We start from the raw sequence: 19,833 nt of genomic DNA, 5'->3' as shown, positions 1-19,833 counted from the left end.
ACCGGTCTCCAGCATTTTTTCTTTCTATTATTTCATCTGCTTGAATTCCTTTAAAAATCCTTGCAGGTGTTCTTCCATTTATTTTTTTTTTCTGTTTTTTATTAAAATCTGGTGCATATAGTGCATATTAAGTGTATTTATCACCAGATCAAAATATTTCTCAGCATTGTCTGAAATCTCCTTCCTAAGCTACAAAAATTCTGATCACTGAGAGTTGTGACCTATGACTGACAATGACTGCAACTAAACTCAAAAGAAACTTGATTAAATATATGAGCTAATCAACAGAAAGAATCTTTTTTTTCCTATTGACTTTAATTGTCTTAAGTCTATAAAGTATTCACAAAGGTATAAGTAACAAAACTGCTTTATATTGACTCTAGTAATTGTTACTATGCATAATAGATTGCTACTTCAATTTACAGTGGAAATATAATTAAATTCTCTCCATATGTTTATGCTCACTGTAGCAAAAAATAAGAAGATGAAGACAAATCTGATTAAAAATAGATATTTCACATTTTCTTTGGTGATAAATTCAAGTTGATGAAAACTGCATTAATCTAAAACCTTGACAGATACCAGTTCTTGTCATGCTTGTCCCTCCCAAAATATTTTTTTTTCCTCTCGAATCCCACTAGATACTCTCTTATTTACAATAATAAATGTTATCTAGAAACAGAAAGACCAGAGAAATACAAGTTCTCTATTCTTCTTCTAGTCACTTAGTGCAATGCAGTATGGCATTTTACCACAAAGCCTAGCACCAAGTTTATTTAAGGATTTTATAATTCATCTTTAATATAAGACCCTCAACAATATTTGTTGCATTGTAAATATGTAAAAGTGAATTTCTGAGTTTTATGAAGAAATTATGTACAAGTAGTTTACTGAACTATACTAGTCACTTCCTCTCACCATGTGCTTTTAGGTCTTTTAATTGGTGAGAAAAAATTTATATCATCCGTATTCTACTGGAGATCAGTTCACAGAATCACAGATCACAGAATCACAGAATGACCCGGGTTGGAAGGGACCTCAACGGTCATGTAGTTCCGACCCCCCTGCCTAGCAGGGCCACCAAACATACACATTTACTAGATCAGGTTGCCCAGGGTCCCGTCCAACCTGGCCTTGAACACCTCCAAGGACTGGGCATTCTTGTGCTTGTGTTCTTGTGCTTTACAGATTTCTCCTTATTATTATGACTATACAGTGAGCTTGCACTGGTAATTCTGAGACAGTACAAAAGCTGCAGGGTATTCAACAGTGTCTTCAACAGAGCAGAGATGTTTTCCACAGACATTTTGCATCAGTTATTTCTGAAGTCTTCATTCCCTAATCAAATCAACTGCCTTTTTTTTTTTTTTTTTTTTTTTTTTTTAATCCCATAATCTGGCACAACGCAGTGGCTTCAGAATTTAGCATTTAAATACTTATATGTCTCCAGCTCAGACTTCCAATCTGTGTCAAGTACATTAACTCATGCAACATGAACAAAACTCAAAGGCCCATTGTTGAGTTGAAATACATGCAACTGTGAGTTGAGAAGTTCTGAGAATTAGTTGTTTTAGATCTGTATCCACTTTTTGCATCTTAAAGGATTGGTTGAGATAGACTAGTCTGTGGAACGTCTTTAGAGTAGCCACTATGACTCTAGGTCTGAAATTGTGTAAGAGCTGATGCTTAGGTAAGAGAACAGTCAGATGATCTATTGTGTGGGAACAAAGCAAGAATAGGTACTGGAGATGATAAAAACAGTAAAAGTAGCAATTGGGAAGAGAACAGTGAGTTTTGTTTTCTTCTAAGGTAGGTTTTTTTCATTTTCAAAGTCTATTGTGAACAGGAAATGATCTTAGGAGGTAACTGCCAATACAGAGCAAAATTACAGATCAGGCAAAGCTTACCATATGGTACAAGTACTTATATGCTGAGGAAGTGTAAGCAATAGCCTCATCCATTTCTCAGAGAAAGTAGTAAATACATTTTAGTTAACATCTCTGTCTCATAGCTTGAGTTATGAAGAATAGGAAATACAAAGTGTTTAAGGATTTTCTCTGCAGTCTTTCTTTCCCATAATATATATATTTTTCATTGATACTGTGCTCAGAGTGGATTTAAAGGTGAATTTAGATTTCTAAATCTTGTTTTCAGTGATCTATGACATTTGTAAGTCTGCAAGGTGTCTTAAAGATATGCAGGGCTCACAATAACTAGATTTCCACTAGTCCACACTGAGTTGTCTAGCTTCCCCCTCTTGGACAAATCCCAAATCTAAATGCTGTGAGATCAAGCTTGACAAGTACCTACATCACACCCGATCTTGTTTGTAGTTCACAAACTCAGGTAAATTTTAGGTGGAGGGTGGCTTGAGAGAATAGCCCTGAGGAGAAGAATTGGGGAGTGCAGGCTGATGAAATTCAACAGGACCTGGTACTGTGTTCTTTTAGTCCAGAAGGCCAACTATGTCCTGGGTTTCATCAAGAGGAGCGTGACCAGCAGGTCATGGGAGGAGATTATGCTCTTCTACTCTGCTCTCATGAAACACCGCATCCAGTTTTGAAGCCTCCAACACAAGAAGGATGTGGAATTGTTGGAACAGGTTCTGAGGATGTTAACAAAGCTGATCAGAAGGCTGGAGTGCTATCTCTACAAGAACAGGCTGGGATTTGTCAGCCTGAAGAAGAAAAAGCTCTGAGGAGGCCTTATAGTTGCCTTCCAGTACCTGAAGGGGGCCTGCAGAAAAGCTGGGAAGGTACTTTTTATATGGGTGTGAAGTGACAGAATGAGGGGAAATGGATTAACACTGGAAAAGGGTAGTTTTAGACTAGAAATCAGGAAGAAATTTGTCACTATGAGGGTGGTGAGACTCTGGAACAGGCTGCCTAGTGAAGTTGTAAAAGCCTTCTCCTTTGAAAAATTCAAGGCCAGGCTGGATGGGCAACCTGGTCTGGAGGATTTTAAAGGTCCTTTTCCAACCTAAACCATTCCATGATTTACAGAAATTTAAACACTTGGCATGCTTTGTATTTTCCATATCTCAAATAAAAGGCAGGAGTTGCCTACTACATAATAGAGAGTTAATGCAATTGACTGCTGGGTAGGGTTAAGAGCTAGAACTGAAGACATGCAAATCCTAGTCAAAGATAGTGTTAACTGGATCAATGCAGGCAGCTTCCATTTTTTATAAATGTAAAGTTATTAATGTGTTAAGTTTGTTATCTACTAATATTCCCAGAGGTTTATTTCATTCTTAAAGATCTTCAAACTAAGTAGCTGCAATTAGGAGCTATCTGTTTGTGGCAGGTGAGCACATTTAGAGATGCTTTCAGGTATCAAGCTAGCCTTCACTATCTCATGAATCATCTTCTCTTTGTTCTTGTCCTTTACTACTTGATGCAAGTAAGGTATTGCTGAGGTATATTTGAGTTCTGTTGAGAAGGTTTATATCTCATGATGGCACTGGAGCAGGTTGGATATTATGTAGAAATGCATCATATTTGATAGGTTTTCCATGTGTTGTCACAATGAATTTGTGAGAATAATAAGGCAACAGCGTTAAAAGAGCCTCACGTGGAGTTTTTTTTTTTCCTTACGACAGCATCCTGTAGGATAAAGCATTTTGAACCACTGTTTTTGGCACAATGTCATGAGATAGAAAACTGCATTATATTCAATTAATGACATTTGGTAGAAATAATGTCTTCATGGAATATTTTAATTTCTTGATAGCTAATCAGAATATTTTTTTACAAGTATTTTTCGTACTTCTGCTGTTTTATACAAATAAAATCAATTACTGAGGAACTGCTGTAACTGATTTATTCTGTTAGTCGATCCTTATGCTCAGAATCAAAACTAGAAAATGTATATGCTTAAAAGTTTCTCTTTACCTAGGATTTAAATCTATGTTGTTAATTTGGTCCATATTCAAATAATCTGGGATGTTTAATTCTACCAGGAATTAAACAAGCAAACAAACAAACAAAAAAACTATATAGATGCATCTTACTTATCAAATCACATTTCAGATTTTCTATAAACTTGTCCTAAGGGTTAGTTTCGTGTTCGTTCCTCCTTCTCTTGGCTGGAATGAACATTTAGCAAGATGAAATATAGTACTGCAGAAATCCAGAGTGACATAAAGGCAAGAGATGACATAGATTAATAGACTAGTTTTTATATACTATACTGCAGGTCTAGCTAGCATTATTGAGACTTCTTAGTGATGGCCCATTCTGTATTGGCTTCTTTCACTATTCAAGAACATTTATGTCCTGCAAATTCTTTGCAGCCTGGTCTAGTGATTGATGACCCTGCCTCTGTGGCAGGGGACTTGAAACTATATGATCTATGAGGTCCCTATCAACCTAGGCCATAGTAGGATAGTAGGATTCTTTTAAAATAGTTTCATTTATTAAATCAGGGATTAGGTTATTTTGATGAGTTAAATTAATCTGGCTCCTGGGGCCCAGTCCAGTGCCCAGACACCTGGAGTCTTTGCCCAGGCTGAGGGGATGTAAATACTGCTTTCCCTTATGCAGTCACAGCCAGTAGAAAAGTTGAATATGTCTCCCAGAGACATACAGTCTGAACCAGGACTCTGACACAGCTGCTCATACCAGCTGCCTCCAGAGACACATAGCCTAGACCTTTTCATCCTCTCAAGATGGTAGAGATAGAATATATGCCTACGCTAGTGAACTTCTGTAGTTTAACAAACACACAAACTTTCATGGGTGCTTTGAGTATCTGGCATGCATAGCCCCTACTCTCCATCCAGCAGCTCTGACAGATATTGGCACAGTTCGTCTGTCCACACTTAATATAAGTCCTAAAGTGCTGCCACAAGCATTCTAACCACAGGGCACCCTGTCCAATCCTAAACCTTCTTTACTGCTTTACAGGTTGTTTACTTACCATCTTGTCCTTCTTAAAGTTTGCCACACATGCTCGCAGTCATCTCTCATGTACATCACACTCTCAAGGCCTGCTTTGTTTGCCAACATGAACCTATTTCCTGCCTGATATTCAAGCCCTGACTTGAGTTCCCACTAGTCCAGCTGGAAGTTGGCTACCACACATACGCACCAGAGACACCAACTTGTGAAAATGCAGATGCCCACCCCTTACCTCCAGCAGCTGACATCAGACTCAGACTGTGATTCAAGCTGTATTTCAGTCACTGGTGTAAAGTCTCACACTTGTCTCCCTTATGCTAGTCCCCAGTATCTCAAGTAGCTTGTTTAGGAGCACACTAATACTACAAATCTTGACATCTGTTCATCAGCAGAGGGCTGATATTCTTAAAGGTATCTGGTACTGAGAATTAAGAACAATTATATTAATGAATTTCAACAAACATAATGAAAGAGTGAAATATAAAGAAAATCTGAAAAGGAATCTAGGGCAATGCTGTTGATCAGTGGTAATAGAGAAAACCTTCTGATTCAACAAAATAAACTAAGGATTTTACTAGAATTTCACTTATGTGAATAAGCAGCTCACTGATGTAGTAGTTCTGAAGTAAAGGCCAAATGTAAAGATATTACTCAGCAGTGCCTACATTACTTTCAGGAAAGCTGTGGGAAGTGCCGCCTCTAGAGAAACTAAAAAGGTTAGATGTATGTTATTTATAGGTGGCTACTTTGTTTAGAGTTCTCACTAAACAAATGAAACCAGTGATGAATCAAGTTTGGTACTCTGCTTCAGTGTAAACTGCAGTTGTACACTGCAGCGGTAAATCAAGATTACCTGGGTTTTGAACTAGAGTTGAACTAGGAATCCATACCATTGTGAATTGGCCACAGTACTGATTATCAGCTAATTAAGCAGCATGTAATTTCTCAAAATAGCATCTTCCTTGTCTTTGGAGGTCATGGAGAAAGCTTGTTCAAGAGGTATCACTTTAAATAAAGTCCACATGCTGCTCCAAAAGTAATGCCTCCTATTTATTTGCATGGATACCATAACAGCTACAAAGAGCACAATAGCACTATCTGATAGAGCAAATTCTCAGCTACAGAAGTAAAAGCTTTTCCACGTCATAGGATTCAATTACATAGCTTCAATTCCCTGCCTCTTTGCTGCCATTTGTTACATGGGAACAAAATTTAATAACATAATTGGGATGATTCAACCTCTACTGGCATACCATGAACATCCACCTAATGGGCAAACATAGTAAAATAGGAGGCATGAATTAAGGAGCAACCATCATACCATCTTTAAATCAGAATTTAACAGTTGCATAAATTGCTGTCTTCCTCAGAGGCATATTATCAAACAGCTGATGGACATGTCTCCATGTTGGACAACAGCTTCTAGTTCCCCTTATATTCTCTATATTACACAGTCTTTTTTTGTTTGTTTGTTTATTATTCAGTCAACTCATGTAATGTTCATACTCTCTACTACTACTTGAAGGATTGTCATGGTTTTGCAATTTTGTAATTTTGCTATCAGTATTCCACATCATAACATCATGATAAAGCATGGATAATTTTGACGAATGTGCTGCTCACAGAAAGAAGACCGAATGTCCCAGAGCACATCACGGTCAGTCATATGACAAGGACTCTATATAATCTCACTTTGGTACTAGACTCCCACTCTTGGACCTTGCCAGCCAGGGGGGAGCCGTGTGGGAGCATTCCAGCCGTTTCACCTAGAGTTACAGTAGGCCTCTCGGTTTCGGGACTCACTCTCTCTTGTTTTACTTGATTCATTACAGAATCACAGAATCACAGAATTATAGGGGTTGGAAGGGACCTCTAGAGATCATCGAGTCCAACCCCCCTGCCAAAGCAGGCTCCCTACACCACGTCGCACAGGTAGGCGTCCAGGCGGGTCTTGAATATCTCCAGAGAAGGAGACTCCACCACCTCCCTGGGCAGCCTGTTCCAGTGCTCCGTCACCCTCACCGTAAAGAAGTTCTTGCGCACATTCGTGCGGAACTTCCTATGCTGGAGTTTCAGCCCATTGCCCCTAGTCCTGTCCCCACGCACTACTGAAAAGAGACCAGCCTCGCCACTATAGCTCCCACACCTCAGGTATTTATAAACCTGGATCAAGTCCCCTCTCAGCCTTCTTTTCTCAAGGCTAAACAGACCCAGTTCCCTAAGTCTCTCCTCGTAGGGGAGATGGTCCAGGCCCTTCACCATCTTTGTGGCCCTCCGCTGGACTCTTTCCAAGAGATCCCTGTCTTTTTTGTACTGGGGAGCCCAGAACTGGACACAGTATTCCAGATGAGGCCTCACCAGGGCAGAGTAGAGGGGGAGGATCACCTCCCTTGACCTGCTGGCTACGCTCTTTTTAATGCACCCCAGAATGCCATTGGCCTTTTTGGCTACAAGGGCACACTGCTGGCTCATGGCCAACCTGTCGTCCACCAGGACGCCCAGGTCCCTCTCAGCAGAGCTCCTCTCCAGCAGGTCTTCCCCCAACCTGTACTGGTGTATGCAATTATTTCTACCAAGATGCAAGACTCTACACTTGCTTATGTTAAACCTCATCCGGTTTCTTACTGCCCAGCTCTCCAGCCTGTCCAGGTCTCTCTGAATGGCCGCACAGCCTTCAGGCGTGTCAGCCAATCCTCCCAGCTTCGTGTCATCAGCAAACTTGCTGAGGGTGGCCACTATCCCCTCATCAAGGTCGTTGATGAAGATGTTGAACAAGACTGGACCCAGCACAGACCCCTGGGGGACACCACTAGTCACAGGCCTCCAGCCAGACACCGCACCGCCAACGACAACCCTCTGCACTCTGCCAGTCAGCCAATTCTCGATCCACTTCACCGTCCACTCATCTATCCATACTTCCTCAGCTTTGTTATAAGGATGTCATGGGGGACCTTAATTCCAATTATATTGTATTATATTGTGTTATTCTGTATTCCGATATAGTATTTAGTAAATAAGTGTGCCTCCTTAGATCGTTGCCGCTGTATTTATTTTCTTTTTCCCTGTTCTCTTTTCCTTCTGGGCCAGCGGCCTGTGGGCCGACTGCCCCCCTGTCATGAGTGCAGGTAGATTTTAGGTTAACCTATGACAAGGGTGGTTGTGATGAGGTGTGGGTCAGCCTCTTCTCCTGTGTAACTTGCAGTAGGGCTAGAGGGAATGAATTCAAGTTGCATCAGGGGAGATTCAGGTTGGGTCTTAGGAAATACTTCTCTAAGAGAGTGATCAAACACTGGAATGGGCTGCCCAGGGAGGTGGTGAAGTCACCCATCCCCAGAATTGTTCAAGAACCATTTAGATGTTATACTGTGGGATGTGGTTTAGTGGAAAATGTTGGTGACTGGTGAACAGTTGGACTGGATAATCTTAGAGGTCTTTTCCAGCTTTGGTGATTCTATTAAATACACTGCATATACTTATATATGCACATATGCACATATACTGCTTATGTATGCACATATATGTGTGTGCATAGGAAACAGGTGAGAAATGTTAACGTGTAGTTGTGTGCATCTGTATGTTTGCATAGGCATGTGTAAAGTATCACTGAAGACACACACAAACAACTCCTCTAGCATATCAAACATAAAGATGTAGAAATCCGAAGTGTGAGGATTTTGTAGTCTTATTAATAGAATTTCTTTTTGTCAATGGTTTACAGGCTGGTTCAGCCCAGTTCTGTGACTAGCAGGGTGGATGGACCTGAGGGCCAACACCCCAGAAAGAGGAAACAGGGAAAAGGGTAGAGAGATGGGCCCAAAAACAAGACAGTGGCAGCAATCTGAGGAGAAATAAGCTATTTTATTAAATAAAATATCATAATGCAAGCTAACACACTTCTCTTCCTGGACAGATACCCACACATAGAGCTTTAACTTTTTAACTCCTAGTGCACTATGTGATGCTATGATGTGGAATACTGATAACCAAAATCCATGGCACTTTTTTCTCACTTGAGCACACTTTACTATTTGTTCATTCCGGAAAAAAAAAAAAAAGTAAAACCTGTCCATCATGAAGACTGTTTTTCTTTCTGTCCTGCACAGTGCTTGGTCTACTTTGGGTGCTGCAGAAATACAATTTGCTGGTTCATTGATAGTGTATTCAGACTGAATCATACTGAAATACCATCAAAACTGAAGAAAACTAGTGCTTTCAAACCAAACCAACACATTGCAACCAGAATTGTCACTCCTGGGATCGCTGTGTGCAGAGGACTCTCCAGTGAAATTTGCAGAAGGCAAGCACTCTATTAGACACGTGTGCAAATGAATTCATGCCAGAAATGATAAGCTGCTACTGTCAGTGACCTTTGCAAAAGATAAGATTGAAATGATGTCTGAAGAAATAAATAACGTGGCTGAGGGAATGGATTTGGAACAGTCTACACAGCAATAGAAAATAAGACAGAACTTGTGTTTGTGAAAGAAAAAGAGAACAAGCAAGTAAAATTCCCTAGCTTAGTATATATGTATAAATTAATATATATTTTGTCAGAAACCATAATCCGTACCATAAAAAATGGTGGTTAGAAGTTTTGACCATTTTTGAAAAAAAAATAACACAATATCTTTGCATGTATTTGGATTGTTTACATGGCAAAGTTTTGGTCATAGTGTGCTGTTGGGATGGCCTCTGGGAGAAGAGGTCAAGGTCTCTCCCATGTCAGATACAGATATGTAACTCTTATTTCATATTTGAAATGTATTCTTTCAAGTCAAACTATCATTCTGTCTTCTAAAATTGTTAGTAAAAGCTGAGATTTTGAGATTTTAATTTTTTTCTGCAATTCACAAAGAGGGGAACTTTTAAGGTCAAATATGGTGGGAAAGGATGGTTTAAGAACATCAAGCTATTATTCATGCAGTAATTTATTAATGCTAGACTAGACTTCTCGGCAGGGAGGAGGTTTCATACAGGTGTATTACAAAGCAGATTTTCTAGTTTTCAGTCAACATAATTTCTAGGGAAAACTTTCATAAACTCAATTAGTACCATGAACTTAAATTATATAAATTGATTAAAATACCTTATCAGGAATTACTGCCTGATTTTTCAGGTCTGTCATTATGGAACACAAAGTTCGTTTTTGTGGCTGAGGAAGTCACTTTGTCTCTTTTATCTTGACTTCTGAAATTCAGTGCCTAAAGCCAAAATTCTAATACACAAGTTTGGACATGCAGGTAGAGTACCTGGTTTTGAACCACATTTTGTTAACTGGGAAAGCTTCCAAAGTCCTGTCTCTCAGTGCTGCACCAGCATAAAGCTATGAATTTAAATCAATTGGTCAAAGAGAGAATAAACAAGAGTTTAATGCTGTTACAGGAATTGGCAGTGGTGGTCTTGACATTTAAAAGAGAAGCTATGACATAATCCTTTTTTGAAAATCAGGACATGAAATTTGTTTCCTTTGGAAAGTAGACTTGTGCATCTTTCATTATTTCTGTGAAAAACACCATTTCTATTTTACTTTTTTTGGGGTACTTTTTTCTGCTATTTTTGCAAGTGACCGTATTAAAAGGAGCTCTTTAATGTTGCAGTGTTCTTTCTATCTGAAAGAATGGAACAGACAGTTCTGAAGTTGATATTGATACTAACCAACAAAATGCTCAAATTTGTGTCATCTTTAATGGATCAGGAGTGTTTGCAATGCTGCTTTTCAAAGTGTGTTTTTCTAATGATCCCTATTGAGTAGGTCACTGGAAATATCAAAGCATACCAGATTGCCTCAGACACTTGGCAATGTACATCAGGTATAAAAAGAAGCATATTTTATGATGCATTTATTTTTAAAATGTCTTTGAATGTCTGAGGCTCCATGGACTGTTCCTGATGTACCTATAAAAGTTAACTATAAGCAAAAGAAAACATTGCCAATTTAATATGCAGCGGTCTGTAGCTTTACAGGACATTTTTAGGTGTCTTCAAATCAGTAAGCATTGAAAGCCAGTGATCTAGGATTAGTTTCTTCCAGTTTTCATTCAATTATTTTATTCAATTTAATCATACCTAATTAAACTGCAGATGACCACATTTTCACCATTGCAGTTACCTTTGGTATTATCAATGTAATTTCTCATGGTTTTCAGTGAAATCCTCAGTAGTATAATGCAACTGTAAATGTGAGAAGAAGAGTAGACAAGAAGCATCATTTTATAGCTTAGAAGTTATGGAAGCACAGTAGAAAGAAGAGCTCTAGTTCCAACTTCCGATGGCTGCTACTGCACATCTTTTGCACAGTCATCAGTTAGTTAAAGATGAAACATTTCTGGGAGCAAGGATTAAAACATTAAGTTAATGGGCAGTGTCTAAATTTGACACTATTTTACTTATGTTAACTGCTATAAATTAGATCATGTCTCATTTTTCTCTTTATTACAGCCTTATATAAAGAACTCTGTTTTTCTTGTTTCAGAGCAGTATGATTCTGACATGCCTAGAATTACCCAGAAGGTCATCATCTAGCATGTTTCTTTCAGGTTTGAGTAGAGAACACATTCGAAAGGCTCACGGAGGAGAAGACTGTATTTCATGCCTTTTTTATTCTTTCTGATTAGAGAGTCTGCCACTGACATGGCAGATCTATGTATGTGTCATGGTTTTATAATCTTGGGTTACTGGTATTCCACATCATGACATCATGTAGTGCACTGGGAGTTAAAGTGTTAATGCTCCAGTTCCAGTTACCTGTCTGGAAGAGAACTACATTCCCCAGGGGGCTTTGCAGTCAGAGAGGAGATAGAACTCCTGGCTTGGTCACCTCATCGGGCTCCTCTCTTCATCGCTCTTCTCCTTTGCCTCTCCTCACTGCTGTCCATCTCACCTGAGCGCATCACTTCAGTATGACTGTAAGGCCTACAGTTTTTAGATACTCTCATTATATTTGATTTATTAGCTTCAATTCTAATTATATTGTATTATAGTGTATCTTGCATTCCAATACCATATTTAGTAAATTAGTTTGTTTCTCCTCAGATTGTTGCTGCTGGGTTTTTAAAATTATTTTGGGGTCCCTAATTTCCCTTTTCTGGAGACGCGGATTTTATAAAATCCCTCCACCCCACTCATCATGGAACTGGGCTGAACCATCCCGTAAAACGTTGACAGTATGAATTTCCTTATAAGGATGAAATTTAACCCTGCTATATCTTTACAGCAGTCTCATCTCCTTAAGGGCAAACCTACTTTGTACACAGGAGTGAGAGTGGCTTTATAACTTCATGGTTAGACACTCGCATTGTAGTGATTTTATAAGTGAGTGAGTATACGCTCACTCTGCATGAAACAGGTTGAAGTAGAGTTCAGTGGTGGGACTAAAGATGTCTCCCTTCACTGACTTCTGTAACAGATAGCTTACAGAATTACATAGATCTCTTTCTGGTCTATAATATGCTGCATTTTTAAGTCACAAGTGCAACAACAGAGGGCTTTATGAAAAAGCTGGATTTTAGAGTATTTTCTGAATTGTAATCACAGGATCGTGGAATTGTAGAAGTTGGAAGGGGATCCTGGGGATCACTGAGTGTTCTGATGGCGATGGGTCGATGGATGGACTATGCAGTCTGAGTGAGTTAATTGATCTAAGTTAAATTCCTTGCAATGAATTTAAAAAATAAATACCACCCTACTCTTATTCCTTAGAATTCTGCTCTTAGCAGTAAAATGGAAAAGGAGAATTGGCTTTGAGATATTATTTTTGTATTTGTTCTTTTGTCTAATAAAATGCATTTGAAATTGACTGATATTGTAAGATTCGCTATTTTCTGACACATAAGAGTAAGCACATGGAAAGGCAGGAGGGAATCTCATAAAAAACTTTGACGTCGGAAAAAGTGAAATAGACATCTATATTGCCGAAAAGAATAAGTGCAGGGGGAAGAGAATTGAGTGTGATTTATTTTTCCCTCACTTAAGTATCTTTGGAAAATATGTGCTGTAATTTCTATTTCAAGAGCTTATTTTGAACCTCTGAGTCAAGACATCTTTCCAACTCTACTGTTACAGATGAAAATTAAATACTACATTTATCTTCATCTTTAAGATACATTTATCTTCCTTTATCTTCACTTTATATAGTTCCCCCTCAGATTCATAAGATACATATCAAAGCTGCACAAAGTATGGGTTAACTGAATACATGATTTGCTTGAACTTTTATCTAAGCATATTCTGTCCATTCTGGATTAGATGCTTTAACAGCATAGGCCCAAAGGGATATAGACCCATAGGATACTAGTGGCTTTGTTAAAAATTTCACCCCCTTTTAACCAAGAAATTCAGCTATATTTTAAAAATGTTTTAAGGGTCATAAGGATAAGTCAAAGTGGTGAGGCTATACAGACAAGAGAATAAACATATATCTTTTCAGAGAGCAGTATTTTCTCATGCTTTGAAAATTTCTACTTTTCCTTGTATACTCTTTTTGCTTGCTAGGATTGACTCTTTTATTTTTGACTTACCAGTCATGATAGTTTTTATTTTATTGCTGAAAAATAGATGTGAAACAGATTGAATTTCACCCCCTTCCTTAGACATTCCAGTATTCTCTGCACACTGGATATTCTTGAAGTACAAGAAAAAGATGCTGTCTGAATTCTATACGTATGTATCACAGAAATATTATGCCTTCTTCTTTCCTGAAACCTTAAGTTTCAGTATTAAAATACGAACCTTGTTTCATTCAGATTTTAATATGCAGCTGTGTGTGATTTTTGTTTGTTTGTTTGTTTGTTTGTTCTTTATGTCTTCAGTTATATTAAAATGTTCTCTACTCTGATATCTGACTAGAAAAAGAGCACCATCTATTTCATAACTCTTTGGACTCACTAAGAATTGTGATTGCATAGCACTCCTCTAGGTACCAGACAGTATTCACTTTTAAAAAGGCAAAAAAAAAATAATGCTACACAATGCTGAAGCACAAAGATGAGGGCAAAGAAGCATTGCATAAATCAGTTCCTCTTTACAGACCACCTCCAGGTGATTCCTGATTCACCTTTTGTGAAGCACAGGCTGACAGGGATAGTTATGCAGCACACAGCTCAGGTGGCTATTTTCTACTTACTGTGTCAGCATGAGTTTTAAGATGGTCAAAATTTGGAAATAATTGTGTTCAAGCTCACTGAAGAAAGGGAAAGAAAAAAAAAAAAATATCAAACAAGCAAAAATGCAGATAAGTCCAGAGAGGAAACTATATAAAAAAATGTGATAAACAGGTCACACAACAGAATTAAATCCTGAGGCTTTGTCCAGGTTAGTAAAATAAACAGCACCAGGGCAAACACTTGAATGCTGGCCTGTGAGCATTTATATGACTAAATCAATAGCAGCTTCTTCGAAGTCATGCCTTTGTCCAGACAGGCTTTGCCTTTGAGGCTGAGATGAGCAGCATCTGGGGACCTTTCAGAGGACATTTCACTCAGTTTCTTGGAGTAGGGAGGAAAGAACTCAAAAAGATCTTATCTGCATGGACACGAGCCCTGTTTTACTGCTTGTACTCAAAAAAAAAAAAAAAAAAAAAAAAAAAAAAAAAAAAAAAGTGGAGTTAGTGGATTAACAGATTTATAACAGTATATTTGAAGTTATTGTTAATAATATATATTATTAGTAGTAATGCCAGCTCAGAGACCACCATTCCAGGACCTGGAAGCATTTCTTGCTCAGTATCAGTATTGTTATATGCAGGAAGTCTAAGTGCCAAACCTCCATCATCTTGACAGAATAAAGCAAGTTGAGCATATGTGAGGAATCTCAGTGAAGCAATGGAAAATTTCACACCTACCACTTCCCTTTGAAAATGCATCTTTATCAAAAGGAGAATCTTGGGAGCTACAAGCATGTCAGTCTGACTGACCTTGGTGCCAGGTGAGGTTATGGTGCACATCATCTTGAAGGAGATCACATGGCATGTGTAGGACAACAGGGGGATCAGGCCCAGCCAGAATGGGTACATGGAATGCAAGTCCTACTTGACCAACCTAATCTCCGTCTATGACTGAGAATGAGGGAAAGGCTGTTGATGTAGATGTCAACAAAGCCTTTGCTGTCATCCACATTATTCTCCTGGGGAAACTAGAAGACCATAGCTTGCACAGCTACTCTCCTTGCTGGGTAAAGAACTGGTTGGAGGATGGGCCCAAGAGTGGTGGCGAATGGAGTTAAATCCAGCTGATTACTGGTCATGAATGGTGTTCTAGAGCTTGTCCTGCTCACTATTTTTTATTGATGACCTGGATGAGGGGATTGAGTGCATCCTCAGTAAGTCTGCAGATAATATCAAGTTGGGAGGAAGTGCTGATCTGCCTGGGATTAGGAAGGCCCTTTGGAGGAATCTGGACAGGCTGTATCAATATGCTGAGGCCAGTAGGTTGAATTTCAGTAAGATCAAATTCCAGGTTCTGCACTTTGGTCACAACAACCCCAGACAATGTTATAGGCTTAGGACAGAGTGGCTAGGATACTGTACAGGGTAGAAGAACCTGAGTATTGATCAACATTTGGCTGGACATGAGCCTGCAGTGTGCCCAGGCAGCCAAACAGGCCAATGGCATTTAAATAGCATCCTACTTTGTTTTGGTACATGCTCACTTTAGCAAGTGCTTGGAGGTTATCTACTTTCTCTTTCAGTCACATCATTCAGATAGCTACATTCCTCTCAGCTTTTTTATTTCAGTTTTATACAGAACTCCAAGCAAAACCAAGATAGCATAGTTTCTCTGATGTAAATGAAATTTTGGAAATCATGAATACTTATCCTTTTCTAAACAAGCTACTATGTGGCTTCAGTAGGCCAGAAAAAAAGAGTGTTGCAGTATATTTTAAATTCCATTCTCAAGTTGAACTTTGTGATATGTTAAAAAGAGATATGTATGAACAGGAAAAATTACTCTGAGGCAGACCACTGAAGATTAAAGTTAGATCTGCATTTATCTGGGATTTTTCAGCTCTCACAGGTATTGACTCCCATATTCTCATGTTGAATTTTGCTTCTTGGTTTCACTCAGCACAAGGAACATGAGTAAACACTGCAGTTTTTTCCACCCAGAACTACCAAGTCCAAGAACAAGTCAAACTGCCCTCGTGAGCAAGAAACACCATTTCTATTTTTGCCAGCTCTGCTAGTTACCACTGTAGATACAGCCTTCTATTTGACAAGAGGGAAGCAGTGCTGGCAGAGGGCTGTAACCACCAGAGGAGACAATGAAGAGTTTTAGACTCTCTAACCATCAGAGATTTGGGAGAAGAGTCACCACCAGAAGCACTGCACACAGAATGTGCTTTGTTATACTAACTTTTGTTGAAAACACAGCATCAACAGGAGAAATGGCCTCAAGTTGCGCCAAGATAAGTTTAGGTTGAGTGTTAAGAAATGTTTCTTGTCAGAAAGGGTGGTTAAACACCGGAATAGGCTCCTCAGGGAGGTGGTTGAGTCACCATCCCTGAATATGTTTAAGAACTGTTTGGATGTGGTGCTCAGAGATACGATTTAGCAGAGGGCTGTTAGATTTAGGGTACTATAGTTAGGCTGCAGTTGGGCTTGATGATCTTTGAGGTATTTTCTAACTTGAGTAATTCTATGATTCTATGATCTTTCTTCAATTCTGGGATTCTACACTAACTAAATAAAAAAAATATATACATGCTCCAGATGGATCAATACATCTCCACCTTGAAAGTCAGATTAAATAATGTTCTTAACTCTTTAATGGAACATGTATTAGGTGCCAGCATGGCATGGGGTGAGGAGCAGCTTTCACTGCATCATCTGAGGAAGAGATACCTATATAAAAGTATGGCTCTTTCAAATCAGAAAGAAAAAATATACCTGTTTTTCTTAACCTCAGAATAATAAATATTAATGATAAAAAGTATATTTATTATTTTATGTTTTCATAGTTTAAAAGGAAAAACAGACATAACTAACAATATTATGTTTTATACAGAGCATTATCAGGTATGTAAAAGTGACTTGATAATTTCAGAATGTCTAAGGTATAGAAATACATTCTGGTAGTAATGCTGACAGCCATAGGAAATGAAATTATATGGTAAATTCTATCTGATAAATTATTGAAATAGCACATATAATAATCTTACATTTTTCTTTTTCTGTAAAAACATGAATTCATAGCATGTTAAAAAATACAAGATGAAGTGGTCATTAGAGTACTCAGTGCTATGAAAGCTGTGGCTTTTTCTCCTTTTAACTTTCTGTTCCATTTCATAATATTGTAAATTTGTAACTGTAGTAGCAGTTCTGAATTCTATAACAGACACTGAATAGAAGCAGAATATTTAACATATGCAGAACATTACAGAAGAGTTAGTTAAATAAATAGTTTAACTGTGTACCTAACTCTTGTCAAAATTAGAGTCAAAATTTCCTAAATACTCTTCTTACATAAATAATTTCACACATGCACCTATAAAATGTATTTAGATTCTACCAAAAGGAAAAAAAAAAAAAAAAAGTAAAAAAAAAAAGTAAAAAAAAAAAGTATTTATTTGCAAATAAGAAGTGGTATTTGGAAGAGTCAGCAATATGTACAACAAGTGAATATGCTATAAAACATTTGAGGAATGAAAGTTGTACTAAAGCTATGTAACTGTAAAACTAGCATACTTACTGCATTGTCACAGAAGATTGTTAAAGGATAATGCACGTTTCTGTGAGTCACAAAATTATCTAATCATAAAATAGTTTGGGTTGGAAGGGACCTTTAAGATGACCTAGTTTCAAGCCATTTGCTATATGTAGGGACACCTCCCACTACAATAGGTTGCTCAAAGCCCCATCCAGCCTGACCCTGAATGCCTCCACAGAGGGGTCATTCACTGTTTCTCCATGAAACCTGTTCCAGTGTTTCACTACTCTCACAGTAAAGAATTTCTTCCTAATGTCTAGTCTAAATCTACCCTCTTCCAATTTGAAGCCATTTCTCCTCATCCTGTCTCTATACATCCTTCTAAAAAGTCCCTCCCTAGCTTTCCTGTAGGTCCCTTTCAGGTACTGGAAGGCCACTATAACATTTCCTCAAAGCCTTTCCCAGGCTGATAAGTCCCAGCTCTCTCAGCCTGTTCTTGAAGGGGAGGTGCTCCAGCCCTCTGATTATTTGTTCTCTGAGATCTTTGTTATCTGGCTCTGCTCCATGTCCTTCTCTTGCTGGATGCTCCAGAACTGAACACAGTAGTCCAGGTGATGTCTCATGAAAGCTGAGCAGAAGAGCAGGATCTCCTCCCTTGTCCTGCTGGTCATGCTTCTCTTGATGCAACCCAGGATACTATTGGCCTTCTGGGCTGTAATCACACCCTACCAGCTCACATCGAGTCTTTCATCAGCTGACACCCTTAAATCCTTCTCCTCAAGGCTGCTTTCAAGCCATTCTCCAGCCAGTCTGTGTTTATGCCTGGCCAATAACTCAAACTAAATATTGAAATATTGGTATCTCAATTTATTTCCATTTTCAAAGTTGTTTTGACATTCTGTTGCCAGGAGGTATTTGAAAATGAATGCAAGCAGGCTACCTAGTTCTGCATGTTACAGTCCAGCAGCTTACAATGACAACAGATGGAGAAAAACAAGCACAATCCTTTTTATGAATTCTGCTAATCTCAGGGTGAATCACTCGAATATTGACAAATCCAACATCTGTGTATTTCTAGATTATGTATAACAGAGATAACATGACTGTTATGAAGGAGGTGTTTCCTGCATTCCAAAATAACTTTGCTTACAAATGGCCAGTGATTTCAAGTTCAACCATGTAGCTCTTTTTAAAGCGGAGCTTTAAGGGCTGTGGGGTACAGTGCTTAGGTGGTGGTTTATAAAAATCTATATTTGATGTCACAACTAAGAGAAGTCCTAAGTATGCAGCATCAGGAACGCTATTAAACATTGGGAAAGGAGCTCATGTATATGTGAGAATGAGGCGTATAGCTCCTTATGGGCTGCAGATGACGCATTTGGCTTGCAAACACTGAAGAAAGAGCTCCTAAAGAGGAGAAAGCTGCATGTTTCTTATGTGCTGTCAGCAGCACCTCAGATAACTGTAAATATTAAATTCAATATGAGGGATGTTACACATTAGCACACTTCTAAAGGCCTGGCACTGGGAGATGACCACAGAGGAATAGTGGTGCACAAGGAGGACAAAGTCAGACATGTGAATTTAAGGTCTTTGAATGATTGCTGTGACTGTTTTTTTTTTTTTTTTTTTTTTTTTTTTTTTTTTTTTGTTTTGTTTTGTTTTGTTTTGTTTTGTTTTTGGTAGCTTGACTTCTAAAGTGAGAGTTCTGTCCTACTGTCCTTTACTGTCCTATACAGCTGAATTTCTGCAGCCAAATATTAAGCAAAGGAGAATCCAGAGGGAAAAGCAAATACTGGAAGAAAGAGAGAAGGCCACCTTTATATATGTGTCCTTTGGTCAAATATTCTCTGAGTATTCATGCATTCTTCCCACTGACTTCTGTGTCTGCTGCAGCCCTAATATCTTTTATCTCTGGCAGTGGAATGCACTAGCAGCATAGGGAAGGAATAGAAAACCCAAGGAATCCACAAATCCATGCAACTCCAAATTAAAATATCAGATCCTCACAAATATCAAATATTTTCCAGATCTGAAAATCAAATTTAACCAACAGGGCTATTGATGACCAGATCAGTCATTCTGATCTGAATATGAAAGATAAGACAGCCTAGAAAAAATTAATATACAGTGTGCCTGCTTGAACTGATGACAGGCATACTCTGAGAGTGAAATGTCAGTTTGCACTTTTCTTCCCTGAGAGGACAGAAATTTGTTACCTAGACATGATGACTCTTTCAGGACACTATCTTGACCAAGTGCTCCTAGAGAATGGAACCATATGTACATGG

The sequence above is a fragment of the Excalfactoria chinensis genome, chromosome 3, assembly GCF_039878825.1.
Source record: "Excalfactoria chinensis isolate bCotChi1 chromosome 3, bCotChi1.hap2, whole genome shotgun sequence".
Taxonomy (NCBI): domain Eukaryota; kingdom Metazoa; phylum Chordata; class Aves; order Galliformes; family Phasianidae; genus Excalfactoria; species Excalfactoria chinensis.
Note: the sequence above shows the minus strand (reverse complement) of the source record.